General features: G+C 36.9%; 1 pseudogene; it reads right to left on the reverse strand.

The window, feature by feature from the left end:
- Positions 1-7,843: 7,843 nt before the first annotated feature.
- Positions 7,844-10,571, reverse strand: LOC117905387 (annotated as a pseudogene).
- Positions 10,572-11,707: the final 1,136 nt, after the last annotated feature.

Raw genomic sequence — 11,707 nt, forward strand, 5'->3', positions numbered from 1 at the left:
ATGAAGTTAAATCCGGCTGAATGTGCATTCGATGTATCTATTGGTAAGTTTTTGGGTTTCCTAGTCATAGAGTGTGGTATAGAGATAGATCTTGCTCAAATAAAGGAAGTACAAGAATTACCTTTTCCATGTAATAAAAAATAAGTACAACATTTAACAGGAAAAATGGCTGCAATAGCTCATTTTATCTCCCGATATACTGACCACCCGAAGCCTTTCTTTATTACACCAAGATCTTTGAATGGACGGTGGAGCATGAGGAGGCACTCTTAGTTATAAAGAACTATTTGGTTTCGCCCCCAATCTTAAAAAGTTCTCAACTGGGAAATCCCCTATTTTTGTATCTAGCAACATCAAAATTGGCAATTAGTGCGGTTTTGCTTAAGTTGGGCCTTAATGGAAGTCAATTACCAGTCTAGTATGTCAATAAGGCAATGCTGCCAGCCGAGCAAAACTATACCCTACCAGAAAAGGTGGCGCTGGCTCTACGAGTGATCTCAAAGAAGTTGTGCCCCTATTTTCAGGCATGCCAGGTGAATGTTTTATCTAATGTCCTTTTTTAGGCTATATTACATAGGCCTGAGTTGTCCGAGCAACTAGTAAAATGAGCCATAGAGTTAAGTGAATTTGGTTTGCGGTATTTACCCCGTTTGTCACTCAAATGACAAGTCTTAGCATACTTTATTGCTGAATGGCCCGATTCTGAAGCCGTTTAGACCAAATGTCAATGGAATGCTGGATTCACTATGTTGATGGAGCGGCACACGGCGTAGGAACGGGAATAGGGCTTATCTTGCAATCCCCCATAGGAGAATGCTTAGAACAGGTAGTTCGGATGGGTTTTTGCACTTCAAACAACAAGGCCGAGTATGAAGCCATGCTTTGTCGACATAGGTCTGGCGTTGTCAATCCAAGCTAGCCACCTCGATAAATGGAGTGAATCACAGCTAGTGGTGAACCAAGTGCAAAGCGATGATGAAGCAAGGGATGTTAGAATGATGAGATATCTTGATAAAGTTAAGCTTCAGCTTCAAAAATTCAATGAGTGGAAGATGACTCAGACCACTAGGGAAGAGAATGCTCAGGCGGATGCATTAGTCGAGGTAGCAGTTTCCTTAGCAGTTACGCAAACAGTAAGTTTGCCTATTTATTATCAAGACAATCCATCAATACTAGAAAAAGGCCAGGTAAGTCAGGTGTATGATGCCCAAGGAAGTTGGATGGGACCGATTATTAAGTATTTGGAAGCAGGGGAACTCTCACAGGATGAGCATCAAGTGCATTGAATCAGGATTAAATTTGTAAGGTTTAGCATGATCGGAAGACAATTATACAAAAGATCTTATAGTGGGCCATATCTAAGGTGTTTGATCCCGAAAGAAGCAAAGTTTGTTCTTTCAAAATTACATGAAGGGGTGTGTGGGAATCACCCGGGTGGCCGGAGACTTGCCCATCGGCCCCACATAGGGGTACCACTAGCCCACAATGCATAAGCATGCCTAGAAATTAGTGTGAACATGTGACAATTGTCAAAGATATGCACACATACCATGGTTGCCGTCAGAATCTCTTATTCCCTTGGTCAGTTCTTGGCCCTTTGCCCAATGGGGAATTGACATAATGGGGCCTTTCTCTGTAGCTCCTGCCCAAAAGAAATTCTTGCTAGTAGCAACTAATTATTTTACAAAATGGGTCGAGGCAGAGGCTTTTACGGCAATAAAAGATAAAGACGTAACAAGATTCTTATGGAAGAACATCATTTGTCGTTTTAGGATTCCCTAGATGGTAATCTCAAATAATGGACCACAATTTGATAGCTCGAATTACAAAAAAAATTGTGTTGAGTTGGGAATCAGGAATTTGTACTCATCCTCACGGTACCCATAGGTTTCTCTCAAAAAAGGGGACAAAATGCAAGTCGAAGAGGAAAAGGCAGAAAACAAGGTTGAGGGCAAGGCATAGGACACTTCCTTAAAAATTTCATCAACAGTAATTCCCGATGTTTTATTTGAAAAAAGAAAAAAGATATCAGTCCAAAGATTGTCACTTCAAATGCACCAAGTGTAGAATCACTAATCACACACAAAGGGGTTTTTGGTTCAGAAATAATACAAAAAAGAATGAGTTGAATTTTCCAAAAGCAAACGAATCTTCACAAACATGGTCTTTGGACTGCGGTTAATTTCAGCTATCATATTACAGGGAATAAGGAGTTTTATTTGTGGCTGGATAAGAAAGGTTACCTCTCAAGTGAAACTTGGGGATGGAAGTACGAAAAAAGTTGAAGGAAAGGGTATTGTTGCTGTCTACGTAAATGGAGGTAACAAAAAATTAATTCATGATGTTTTATATGCGCTTGAGATTGGGAAACTGATATACAAGGGATATTTGATGATTTTTTATAACAGTGAATGCAGAACTCTTTTAAAAGAGAAATCTCATAGCAACAAAGATTAAAATGTCTCTAAATAATTAAGGTTTTTCCACTTCTTAGCTCCTGATTGAGAAATTTGCTTTCAGAAGTTGCAGTGATGAAGAATCTTATCTATAGCATCTAAGATATGGTCATCTTAATTTTAGAACTTTGAAGTATTTTGAAGGATAAAAATATGGTAATTGGTTAAATGATATATATATATATATATAAAAGAACCTGTGAAGGACGTCTTTATGGACATGCAGATATTTTTAGACAAAACGGAAAACAGTCTTTTGGAAATAAGAGATAATTTTTGTTAATTGTTGATGATTATACAAAAATGATGCAGTTATATTTTCTTGAACAAAAGTCAGAAGCTTTTTCAGTTTTTCTTCAATTCATGCCATATGTAAAAAGACAATGTGTGCGGCAAATAAAGACTCTAAGAAAGACCATGATACAGAATTCATTGGCAAGCAATTCTATGATTACTGCAAAGAAAAAGGCATAAGGAGGCAACTCACTATTCAACATACTCCTCAGAAAAATAGCATGAGAGAAAGAAAGAATGGAACCATTGCTGAAATGGTGGGATGCATTTAAAAAAAAGAAAAAAAAAGACTTCCAAACAGTTTCTAGGCAGAATCTATCAAAATGTGCAGTGACTATTTTAAATCTCTCTCCTATAAAAGCAGTTTAGACCAAAACTCCCTATGAGGCTTGGCATGGAGGAAAAAGCCTTAGATGAATTTTCTAAAAGTATCTGGTTGTGTTGGTTATGCTCTTGTTCCTTCCCAGCAAAGAGAAAATTAATTTTGATAAGAAGGAAGACAAGTTCATACTAACTTTTCAATGCCCTCAAGAAAATCGGTTGTTTTTAGAGATGTTGTGTTTGATGTGTTGGATGCATGGAATCAGAAATAAAATCTTGTACAATGGCTAAAGATGAATGAACTACAAATTAATCAAGAACAAAGTTGGGTTTGTCAATGATAGCACTCCTCCTTATGCAGACAATCTTCTTTCTGGTACTTGGATTCACTATAATAGCATAGTAATTTCCTAGTTCCTTAATGCTATAGCTAGGGATGTTGTTGATAGCCTTTAATACATCAATACAGCTTTTGAAATCTGGAGCGATCTTCTTGATTGTTTCTGTCAGAGCGATGATCCTCAAATTTTTCGAATTAAGAAATTTCTAATTGGTTTGCATCAAGGTTCTCTGGATGTTAACACCTATTATACTCAACTTAAGATTCTTTGGGATGAGCTTAAAGATTTCCAGCTTGTTCCTATTTGTCATTGTGAAGGCTTGAGACCTTGGATGGATTATCAAGTCAAGAGTATTCAATGCAATTCTTAATAGGTGTTCATATGTCCTATGCTCGACCCGTACCTAGATCTTAATGATGGATCAATCCGCTACCTACTATTACCAATGTTTTTACATTGGTAGTCCAAGAAGAACAGCAACCAGCTATGAATAATGGGTTTTCTTCTTTAGATCCAATGGTGTTTGGGGATTCGAATTCCTTTTTTGCAAGTTCTTCAACAACCACTTTTACCCCTAAACCCAGGCGAGATAGACCCCTTTGTTCTCATTGTGGTTTACATGGCCATAAGATTGACAAGTGCTACAAGCTCCATGGTTATTATTACAGGCACAAAAACTCCCGTATAATGGCTATTTTCTGTCTTAAAGGATTTGCACATTGCTCATCCAGGTTCAGTATTATTGTTCTATGATAACTAGGCCGTTCTATACATTGCAGCTAATCCTGTTTTTCATTAGTGAACAAAACACATAGAGATTGATCGTCATTTAGTAAGAGAAAAGATTCAAAATGGTTGCTTGAAGACTCCTCATGTAACTCAGCATCAAGTAGCAAATTTATTAACTAAGCCTCTCTTCCCAGCACAATTTTCATACTTACTTCGCAAGATGGGAATTCATAATACTTTTGGTCTCTTCTGTAATTTTCTTGTTTTATATAGAAAGAGGATTTTTCTGTGGAGCTCTTTCAGTTTTTGCTTATTTTCCCAAAATACGCTGCTTGATTAAATGGCTGGTAAACCAAACATTCATAAATATTTAGCTACTGTAAACTGGTTTTGGGCTTTTGTATTAACATTATGGTTAAGCATCACATCTAATCTGTTTGATTTGCTGTGTCAAATGTATATGACTTTTTTCATTCTGTGGATTCAACAAGATTGGTTAAGCATCACATCTAATTTGTTTGATTTGCTGTGTCAAATGTATGACTTTTTTCATTCTGTGGCATCAACGAGATTGGTTAAGCATCACATCTAATTTGTTTGATTTGCTGCATCAAATGTATGACTTTTTTCATTTTGCGGATTCAATAAGTTGGTTTCTAGGGAGAGTACTAGCTTCACAAACCTGCAAGAGAGAGGAAACTCCTGATTATTAATCTGACAGAAGTTAAGAAATTTTCAAATTAAGAACTGTAGAAAATCCTTTTCTACAAATCTTATGTGAACCTCTTCGTTGATCTTCTGATTAGGATTGAAGGTAAACAATCCTTCAGCAACTTTAACAAGATTATCGAACTTTCCCTTGGTGGCAATATCAACTACAATAGTATCCCAGTTGAAGCATCATCTGAAACTTTTTTTTTTTTAAAAGGTATGTGCTTGTATCTGACATGAGAGGAAACCTATTTTATCTTTTTCAAGAACAATGCTGAAACTAATTAAACTTGGACTTTGTATCAATGCTTTTGTGTATTCAAGCATGAGTACAAACATGCATGAACCTGAATCTGAAGGTAATTATTTTGAGAAGCCTGAAAGACCACAGAAATATGGAATAAACACATCTATAAATGGGGTGGAAGCACTAAACCCTATTTTGCTGTTTCATCCCCATAATATTTTTCTTAGATTTGTTCTGAGCTTGTTCCTAGGGATAAAAATGGAAAGCAACCACAGTCCATTGGCTTTTATGACAAAGAAACCAGGACGCTCACAGTCGAGGATCTCCTTTGCCTCTTCACTCATAGTACTTAACGCCTGAAGTGATAAATAATAAGTGCAAATATTGTTGTAGAAGGAGGATCACTAATAAGTGCCAAGTGGCTCGAGTAACATGAGACAAAGTAATCCAAACTGGCTTTTTACAGTAGTTAGAAAGCTGAGATTATAATATTTATACCTGATTATTTATAGCCACAATGCCATCAATGAGGTTGAATTCTCTTACTTCTGTGGAGTCCATGGTTTTGTAATAATGGTGCTGGAAGTTAAGTTGGTGCTGCAGAGGTTACAATGTTTTTATATTTGACAGGAAAGCACCTAAGCTAGGCTTGCCTTTCACCTAAATTGTCATACTAAAGATTAAGCAAATAATGGTATCCAAGTTATTAAAATTGGTTCTGCCATTAAAATGTATATTAATCACTTAACTTTCACAGTGTTTTTAAGTTGTAAGAGTAGCATCTATTCTAATTTAACTCCCAAAAAGAGGAGATCAAAATTAAATTTCCAAAGGAACATGAAGATGAATTTGATATCTGGAAAAGATTGTTGGCTGGAGTTGCTTGATGTCAAAAGTTGGAATTACAACATTAACCGGTGCTTGGTGTAGCTAGTTTCCTGTTTCCAAGCTAGCTAGTTTCTTTAACAAGGCTGTGTAGATATTTCCCATCATATTTTGGTCCTGATGTAGCTTTGATGACCTTTGTAGCATGCAGAAACGGCTAGCTGTCAAGACTAATAATGTGATCTTGATCATATCATTCATTATTATCATTTTTGAATTAAACCATTGAGAGTTAATATTTGAAATTAACATGAAAAGCACTATTCTAGAAGTAAATTGATCGGTAAAGCAGAAGAACTTTGTGCAGCTGGAAGTCACAAATAGCATCATCTAAATTCCTTTTGATTGATTTGGCAGAGGCCTAGCATTTTTTAAAGTATTTAATGCCACAATAAGGGTCATTTTGTTTTTGGCATGAAAAAATAGGGAATTAATTATCCCTTCAGCTAGAGGGGCTTGTATGTCAAATACACACAACAAACATATCTTACTTGAAGCTCAGACCGGAAAGGCTGAGTATGATTCCTGGATTAATGATCCCTCTTATTCCAACCCCATCAATGCAGAGAGTGGTGATATTATGACATGAGGTTTTGTGTATAGCTCTTTGAAGTTTTGAGTGACTAAAAAAGGAAGTTACAGGACTCCCTGTACTCTTTGATGAAGTATGTATGGGCATTGAAGTATTGTTAGGCAAATACAGAAGTTGTATGTGTATATGATAGGACCAGTCATGGGCATATATAAAGTTATGGAGTTCTTTCTGCTGGTTTAGTTTCAATGACATGTGTTTGCTTTGAATTTGGATTCTTGGATATGGTCTCAGTTGGGTATGACCATCAAGGAGAACAATAACGTATGATCCAAAATTTAACAGTATCCTGTCATTTGCCTTGGCAAGAAGATGGACCAAAAGACGGTGTGGGAACTTTGGGTAAGAGGACTCTAAAAGAGTTGCAGGTAAGAATAGTTAGATGAAGGAATGAAGGTGAACAAAAGATGGATTATCCTAACCAATAAAAAACCCTAAGAAATAAAGGCTATACTTTGTTAATAAAAAACTGTAGGTGAAGTGTCTAGCTACCAGACTCAATAAGGGGTACATACCTGGATGTTGCTTTCAAGAATGGGTAATTGACATTCTAAACATACATTATTATTATTATTATTATTTTGCAAGTGCCTTCTCAAGGTGCGGAGGAGGCAATTTGTGTGGTGATTTGTTGGTAAAGGAATTTTCATGTGCCAACAACAAACAGTGCCGATGACCATGATGCTAATTATGGTCAACGCTGATTGCAAGGCAACCGTGTGCAGCAAGAACAAAATAGTACTGGAGAATTCAATTCAACTAAGGAATGCCATTCTGCTACGCCTCCATACACCTTTCAACACGGAGAAGGGAGAATAGGCTGATTTTGAGTTACTAAGTTAGTACACTAGTCTGAGAAGATTTTATTATTTAAATAAGGTTATTAATTTATTGAACTTTTACTGTAGTTTACCTAATAGTGCATGCTTGGTGATCAGCATGCTTTTTCGGGTATGGATAGAACCCAAAGGTGGAAAATCCGACCTGAGGCGTATTCAAAATCTTGTTCAGTATCAATTTTTGAAGTTTTATATAGGCTTGTGAAGTTGCTCATGCATGGACCCAGCTTGGTGATCATTGGTGAAAGAAAACAAGGTTCTCGGCCTTATTTTCCAGCCCCATACTTTTCTGAGGGAGATATTCAGTTAACTACTTCAATTGTTAAGGAATGCAACTGAAGAACAAAAAGAATTTCTGGAACAAGATACAAACTGGAAGATGAAGAACCAAAAGAGTTTCTGGAAGGGTGAACTGCTGTACATGCTGACTGATTTTATTATTTAAAGATGTTTACAGTGTTGTAAATATTACACTTTCTAACATACAGAACGGTTAAATAAGGATTTCCTACCACCCTTGAAATTCAACACGTTGCTGCTTTCTTTCTATCAGCATGTTGCAAGTGATATTTCCTTCATCAGCGACATCGCTTAAATATTGATGTCTTTCAAACGAGGAAACACATCAAGTTGCAATATTTTCACACTACATGGGATTTATTTAATAATCAACTTGAACTGGAAGTGATAAACTTCAGATTAAGATTATTTGCGGTTAATCTGTTGCACATCCATCCAGGGTTTGGCATCACGAAGGCGCTTCTCTTTTGACAGTATATTTGCAAACCTGTGAAATTTAGAGCAATTAGATCATTATCAATTAATGATAAAAGAACAGTTAGCATATGTAGAGGGGCTTATGTATTAATCCTACATATTGTTGTTAATTATTGCATGCATTCTCATATGAAATGAATTACTACTCTAGACTGATTCAATAATTAGCGGACAAAATTTTATACAATGAGCAGTAGAGAAGCCAAGACTAATTTGATACCTTATGAGAGCGTCTTCATTTGTCTCTTTACTTGAAGGCTCCAAATTCCCAGTTTCCAAGTTCACCCTTGAAACTGGTTTCTTCAACAATCCTTCAGATACTTTCACCAGATTATACAATATATATGATTTGAAGGTGTTTCAGGCCTTTAGATTCACTGAAGAGATGATAAATGAATGAGAAGTTTTAATTGCTTTTGTTTCATTAGTAGCCTCCCATAATGGGAAGAGATGTACCTGGATTCGAAGGCAATGTTTTTCACTTTCTATGGCTCGAAAAACCACAGACATGTGGAAATCAGTTACATCTCCACTTGCTTGATTAAACACATCCACTAATGGAGAGGATTTGCCCTCTGTCAACCATTCCCATATAATACCCCACTTAGCTGCATCATTTGCACTGTACCTCTCTTCAATGTTGCCCGAGCCTGTTCCTAAGGGATATTAAAAGAAATCTACCATAATCTGTTGGCTTTATAGAAAAGAAATCAGGACTTTCCTAACAAAGCTCTTTATTTACTTCACCCATAGCAATTAAAGCCTGAAGCGAATCAAAAGTAGGTCAGAATTTTTTAAAACAACCCATAACTAATTTGTTGTTCGGTGTTGGATATACAATACCGGATTGTTAGCAGCTACACCGCGATAAGATTGAATGTTCTAGCCCTTTCAGTGGCATAATCTTTGATTTCAAAAAGATGGGCTGGGAGATAAGTTGGAGGAGCAGCTGAAGTTCCCATGCATATATCCGAGAGTAAGGCATCTATGGTTGGGTCGTGTTTCACCTAGATCACCATGAGTATAAATAGTAAGTAAATTCCTTTTCTGCCTACGTCAAGAATGAACCCCTCTCACATGGACTGTGCAGAAAAATGGTGAAATAGTCAATTCCAAAGATTTATACATATATATAACTGAACCTTAAAGCTAGAGAAGATGGTTGGCTGCAGTAGTTTGATGTCAAATGTTGGGATTACAACCTTAGTCAAGGTTTGGTGTAATCGGATGTTTCCTAATTTTTCCCTCACTAGGCTATATATGAAGATATTTGCCATTGTATCTTGGTCCTAGTAGCGCTCTGATCATTGCCGCAATGTTAGCAAATGGACAACTGATTCTCAAGAAAAATAGGTAGTTATGTTAGTAACTACACATATGTCTGTATATATAAAACATTCTGTCACTAATACTGATCATGAGTGTTATAAAAATTATTGTATACCTGTCCTGAGGGAATATTTTAGGGCAGTGCTCAAGGTAAAAGTGCTGGATATCTATGGCTGCAAACAAAGGGCGGTTATTTATGTTTGGTGCAGTAAGCATGGCAGTGATGAGACCACCTGTGCTTGTCCCTGCGATCACATCGAAATAGTCTGCTATTCTTGCATCCTCACCATTCAGTTTCTATAGAAAAGGAAGAGAAATGAAAAAACCATTACTACTGTACTACTAACTATTATAACATTAATAATAATAAGCCACAGACTATAGTTTTGATACTTGTAATAATTAATTGCCAAAATTAGGTCATAATAAAATTCTGTATGCTAGAAGTACCGTGTACTGGGTAATGCCACAACAAGGTTTCACCACATGCACCTTAATTTCAAACCATGCTGTAAAATAATATTATTTTGGTAATACATGATAATTAACACTCTTTATGACATTACTCTACTGTATATATATAATCTCAAATTAGCTTGGCTCGCTTTTTGTGATTTCATAACATGCACGCCATTTTTCCTTCTATGTACAACCTGAAGCTCCGCCTCTAGGAAGCTCCACCTCCATCAATGCTGAGAATGGTGATTAACTTTCCATAAGTCAGGGGATTGCGGATTGATTTTTTTCTTCCATAAGGGAATGGAGTGAAGGTATAAACAAGGAAGGAGAGAGATAGAGAGAAAGAGAAATGTAGATAGATAGGTAGTGTCTACAGCCCTGGATGATCCATGAGTCTGTATGGTACTTATATACTGTCCTTAATTCCACATTTCCTCTTCAGCAATTAACGTTGTGGAACAGATCATATGTTCCTTTGCAACTCTCGGAAGTTATGGATGCGGATTGAATGGTCATCATTTGCATATTCAATATCCAAAGGATAATGGAAGACTCATCTTCCAATAGGGGCGCTCCTTCTTTATCAAACATGATACTGGAAACTCCCTAAGAATTGTAGGTGAGAGTAGAGACTTGCAGGTAGAAAAATTAGGTGAAACGAAGAGCAAGTGAGAAAGATATTAGTTAATTTGCTTCATCACGAGCCTCAGAAGTACGACAATGACAACATGCCGGATAATTGCCTCATATAGTTGATAAAAAAATTCACGTTCTTCTACAAGTGGGGGGATAGATGAAGAATAATGATGACGATGTTCAAATTTCAGTGGAGGCCATAATATGTGTTTGCAAAAGATGGTCCACGGTGCTTGCTGCACTAGATGAACCTAGCTCCATTAATATCTCCATATATCTCCGATTTAATAAATAAATATGAAGATAATGACTATATTTCAAAGTGCTAATTATGATAGCTTAGTGTCACGGACTTAGTCGTTCACTAAGCTCGTGCGGCACTTAGGTAAGTCAAGACGCTTGATCTTGCTAAGTCAGTCTTGCTCCCAATGCTTAGCTTGCCAGGCTAAGATGCTCACGACTCGAAAGCTTAAGAAGCTTAGTAGGCAACTCTTTAAAGAATGGAAGCTCTTATTACTCAAGAAAGCCTTTACAAGTGCTTTGAAGACTCACTTGCTTAGTGCCTTGGCCAAATGAGGCCCTCAGCTATTTATAGGCACCAATGGAACTCTCTAGAATCTTGGAGGGTTCCTTACAATTCAAGTATATTCTAGAATGTCCTACATCAATCTAGGTACAAGCTTATATACAAGAATATACAAGAGACCTCTGGAATTCTCTAAAAGGTTATGAACTCCTCTCATGTCTTCCACCATAGTGTGGAGTTGTGTGGATTTCTCCAGACATCTCTAGAACCTTCCACACTCTTCTCACTCTAGGAGTCTTCAGAAGCTTCCTGACTCTATATAAGCCCATGGGGAGGCTCATTTGAATAGTCCTGTGACATTAGGCAAAAATATACTCTTGTTTGTCTTATGGAAACTTCTCATGAATTATTGAATAATTGGGGAAATTGGCATTTATTATTGGAAGGTATGTAACAAAGAACTTAGCTTTATTCTACTTTCCATGGCTTGCAAAGCTCCGTTAGCCAACAAAAGATGCCTAGGTTGAGTTTGTGTGCATGGCAGCCAGCTGTTAGCCCCTTGACT

This window comes from Vitis riparia, chromosome 18, assembly GCF_004353265.1.
Source record: "Vitis riparia cultivar Riparia Gloire de Montpellier isolate 1030 chromosome 18, EGFV_Vit.rip_1.0, whole genome shotgun sequence".
In the NCBI taxonomy this organism is placed as follows: domain Eukaryota; kingdom Viridiplantae; phylum Streptophyta; class Magnoliopsida; order Vitales; family Vitaceae; genus Vitis; species Vitis riparia.